Source organism: Callospermophilus lateralis, chromosome 16, assembly GCF_048772815.1.
Source record: "Callospermophilus lateralis isolate mCalLat2 chromosome 16, mCalLat2.hap1, whole genome shotgun sequence".
Taxonomy (NCBI): domain Eukaryota; kingdom Metazoa; phylum Chordata; class Mammalia; order Rodentia; family Sciuridae; genus Callospermophilus; species Callospermophilus lateralis.
Genome location: NC_135320.1, coordinates 47,553,792 through 47,558,919, shown reverse-complemented (window position 1 = coordinate 47,558,919; position 5,128 = coordinate 47,553,792).

Here is a 5,128-nt window from a genome sequence, read left to right as displayed (position 1 = left end):
TTGCTCGGGGTCGCGGTGTCCGCCGGGCGCCCCCGCCCCGCGCCTCGCCGTTGCCGCGGCTGCCCGGGCTCAGTCTCGCCGAGTCCGCCTCCGGTGGCGGCTTCCGCTCCTTGCCAGCGGGGAGCTGAGCGCCAGCGGCGGGTGATCTCGGGCGCCGCGGTGGGGGCGGAGCGGGGCGGGGACGCTGCGACGACAGCGCCGAGGCGCGCGGGCTCCTCCTCACAGGTGCGGCGGCGGCGGGCGAGGCCCGCGATTGGTGGAGCCGCGGCGACGGCGAGGGGCTGGGCCTGATGGAGCGGAGACTGTGCTGGCCGCCTGCCGAACTCAGCGGGCCCACCGCGCGGTGGCGGCGAGGCCCTTCCCGAGCCTCGGCCTGCACCCGGTACGCAGCCTGGGGGCTCCCCGGGGTCGGAGGCCGGAGCGGAAAAGGAGGCGCTGCTAACCCGGCCCCGGGGAGGTCCCCGCGTCCCGCGCGGCCTTCGCCACCCTGCCGAGGTGGGGGAAAGCCCGAGCTCCCCGCCCCGGCGCAGCCTTAGAGCATTTGCTCGCACTGGCCGGGATGCAGACTCCCGGAGCTCCTGGGTACTGCCGTCCGACACTGCATCACAGTCACCTGGGGAATCCTCACACCACTGGTGCCGGGCCACATCCCCAAAGATTGCAGTTTTGAAAATCCACATTCCTGGAAGGGGTCAACCTCCCTTCTTTCAGTAAGTGGCTCTCAGACACGCGCAAGTGTGAGCAGTACAGACCTACCGAGTCAGTGTGGGGAAGTGGGACGGACCGGGTGCGTGTTGGAGTCCCTCTAGGTGACTGTGATGCGATTTGGAGGTAAAGGTAATTCGAAATAGTGAGTGTCCCTATTTGGTGTTTGTCAAAATTAAAAGGCGCGGGGTGAGAGGCTGGCAGTGGACAACTGGAAGGAATTGATTGCATACTGTACTGAACAGAAATACATTCTATCCCGCCTCCAGAAAAGCCCCGATTATTTGGGGGAATTAAAATATCAATATTTGTGTTTCGTACCCACTCCCCCTAACCCCCGGGGTTTGAGCCGCTGAAATGCAAAACTCACTAGCTTTGCCACTAAGCTGCATTCCTAGCCCTTTGTTTGTATTTTACATTTTGACACAGGGTCTTGTTAAATTGCCAGGTTGGCCTCCAGTTTGGAATCCTCCTGGCTCAGCCTTCCTAGTTGCTGGGATTAGAGGCAAGTGCCCAAGAGCCCAGCGTGTTTGTGTTTTTAAATATAGTTTTTAAAATAAGTTTTCGGATTTTGCTGGATATTATCCTTGACCAGACTTGCAGTTTGCAGTTATTTTAGGTTTTGTGGTGCTTAAAGAGAACTGTAGGATTCAACTTGCCAACAGGTTTATACAAAGAGTAGTATGTTTGCCAATATTAAAAGTTCTCTTTTTCTCTTTTTTCAACTACTGACAAATGTGACATGTTCAGTTTAATGTTGGTTCTAAGAGTGAAGCATGAAGTTTAATATTTACACCATTATCCTTTTAAAAGCCCCTAAATTCTTGACAGCTATGCCAATCAGATCTTACACTGTTTTATTATATACATTTTTCCTTCATGGCTTTGTTTTCATTTTTAGTTTTCTTGCAGTATTTTCACAGTAAATAAAAAGTAGGTATGTCAATTTTGGGGCTTAATCTGGTTTATATTTAACCTTGTGAACTTGCTGTGATGGTTTAAACTTGATAACAGCTTGTGGTGAAACCAGGCCACAATGACTGTGTAGAGGATTTTTATTAGGGCAAATGAGACATATCAGAGTTTACATATTTTTGAATTGAAATTGTGGGTGAAATGTCATTTAAGCATAAAACCCATGGTTGGTGAAGTAATGGGGAAATAGAATCAGATACTGTTGGTGAGAGTGCAAATCAGTAGGTAATCCAAAACTCTATCACTTGCATTTGAGGAACTCAATGTACCCTATGACCACAATCTAATTTACAGTGAATGGTAGTTCTGGGTCCACAGTGTCAACTAGTTGTAAACTCCTTACCAAACAATGTTACTGATACATACATCAAATTATAGTGTAGTGACCAAGAGGATCCTATACTGGAATCTTCACTATCTTAGCTGTGTGATCTTGGGCAAGTGATGTTAGCATTTCAGAGCATATCCTCATTTGTAAAATGAAGATAATGGAACTTACATCATCAGTTGTGATGATAGAACATTTATGAGAATCACAGTGCCTGGCTCCTATTGGTTGCCAAATGAATGATATTTTTCAGTATTATTTGTAATATTGCAAAGTATTTTTACATTTCCTAAAAGCAAAATTCTGAAAAGTATATGCTGTGGACTGAATTGTGTCCCCCAAATTTTTTAATTGAAGCCCAACCACTAATGTGACTGTATTTGGAGCCAGGGCCTAAAAGGGGATAATAAAAGTTAAATGAAGCTATAAAGGTGGAGCCCTAATGGGTTATGACTGGTGTCTTATAAGAAGATAGAGCTCCTTCTCCTTCAAAAAGAGGATAAAGGGGCAAGCTGAGCAGAGCACCTTCACCAGGAATTGAATTCCCTGGCCACCTAATCTTGGACTTCCTAGTCTTCACAGCTGTAAGAAAACAAATTTCTATTGTTTAAGCCACCTAAGTCTTTGGTATTTTATTATGGAAGCCCAAGATGACTAAGACAGTATGTATTTGTATTTTCTAGAAGCAAACCAAAACTTTTAATGTAAACTATTCAAAATAAACTGGTTGCAGTTCATAATCTCTGCAAATCAGTCAGTGGGCCATGCCAGAAAAGGTAAATTGATAATGTAAGACTCAGGTGGTTCTAGAAAACATTGTAGAGAAACAGTTACTCCTTTATTAAACTTGAAATTCTGAGAACCTCCGATGCCTTTCAGATTTTTTATCCTCAGGCCTGTTGATATACTTGTTTTTACACTAACTACCTCTGTTCAGCTGCCAGCTTGGAATTCTCATCAATTCAATGTTCCATATAGATGGCAAATAATAAGAGTGCTTCCCTGAGTAAGTACAAAGTTGGGGACAGGAGCTATGTTTGGGACTTTAAAGTGACGTTTGCTCCTACAGTTTGATCTCAGGGGACAGAGAGAAAAACACCAAGGTGGCTTCCCACTAAAAAAAAAAAACACTTTATTTTTGTGAATATTGTAGCAGTCATGTTCAGTTGCAGACTTAGAGGAAGACTAAAGAAACTTAGGTAGAACTCGGAAAAATTCCCTGTCACAAGCAAGAGCAGTCACCAAGGGAACTGTTGTCTGTGCATGAAAAACTGCCTGCCAAATCAGAAAATTTTGCGACAGTCTCTAATTCCAGATATATACCTGATGTGTAACATTTTAATCTTTTTTTTTAAAAAAAAATCTGCCTATAAGGTCCTTGCTTAGCATCTGGATGACCATCTTAAGTGACAGCCATCATTTTAAGGAAAAAGTTTCACTTTCCCACCCAAGGGCTTTTCTGAGAAAGGCTCACCACCCTCATACCAACCCAACCCTTAACTGCTTTCATTAGGACCCACCTACTCTGATTCCTGAGTCTACCCTATAAAAATCCCAGAATTCAAGCCTGTTTTGCCTCTCTCTCTCCTATAGAGAGATAGCCTTTGTTTGTCAGCTCTGACAAATAAACTCTCATATGTATCTCTGCATAGTCTCCATCTTTCATTTCTTGTTCACCTGTCTCTTGTTCCTCGCTTTCCCTTCACTGCCTCCCTGTCCTACAAAGTGAGTTCAGGAGGTCAGGAATTTTTTTTTCTTTGTTCAATGTTGTATACTCAACACTGAGAACAGATCTTGATTTTGATAGGAGCAACACACAAATCAGATAACACTCACTGAATAAAACCAGCAGGGCCAAGGTTGGGTAAGCCTTGAACTAAATGGAAGGAAAAAATATTAGTTATGAGATTTTTCTATCTCATTGTTTATAAGGTCTATTTGTAGGCACTGTTTGCATCCTACAAGATAAGGAAAAGTAGAGAAAGAGTACATATGATAAGAGATAAGTCATAAGAATTAATCTAGATTTTTAGTATCAGAAGTTCCAGAAAATGAGATTAGAGAAAGTGGTTGGATGAAAGTTATTAACAAGAAAAAAGTTTTAGAACTAAAAGGAGACATGAGTCTGCAGATGTAGAAAACCTACTGAGTACTGAGCAGGAAAAAAAAAAAAAACGTGTATGCATACACACACACACACACATATATACATATTTATGCACAAGGAAAAAAACAAAGGAACTTTTAGACTTGATAATATCCTGGAAATATTGGAAGAACCTATTCTAACAATGGCGTGGAAGGAGACTTGAGACAAAAGTAAAGAGGCGATTTGAGAACTGAAATTGTAGCTCACTGGAGCATTTGCCTAGCATGTGTGAGGCACTATGTTTGATCCTCAGCACCACATAAAAATAAATAAATAAATAAATAAAATAAAGTTATATAAAAAAGATTTTAAAAATGGCAATTTGAAATCTAGTGGGGTTGGTTGTGTGACAAAAACAACCAAATCATAGAATACCATTTGCCTGGGCAGTGAATAATGTTTATATAGATGTAATATAAACATTGTTTACTGATTTTAAAATTTAGAGTTCACCTGTAGACAAAGAATCACTTAACTATGGTTACAGAACAGGTTGTAAATGTTAAGTATGTTAACATAAAAGAGAACAAAAGAAAGAAAGGTTATGGAATAAAAAAATTCTTAACTGACACAGTGAAGAGATACTGCTTATAGTTGAAATCAGAAATATGTGTGTTAGTGTTCAAAATCACAAATATAATCAATGAGAAAACTAAATAGTGACATAATTTATTAGGTATTGCATGTAGGTAGGGAAATTTTGGGGTGATCTAATGTAATTAAAACCTTATAATGACAAGAACTGGTTATGCAAGATCTAACATTGACTAATTGAGAAATAGTATTATAAGCAGATAGGAGGGAACTAAAACCAGTGAGATGTGATTGTTTCTTGAAAACAATTCCTAGGGTATGAATAAGATTGGTTGGGGACCTGCTGCTTTTTGCATTGAGCCCACTTGAATTTGTTCATTCATATAAAAATGTGTATATCAGGCACATATAAATATTTCAAATGGACTTTGCTGAGT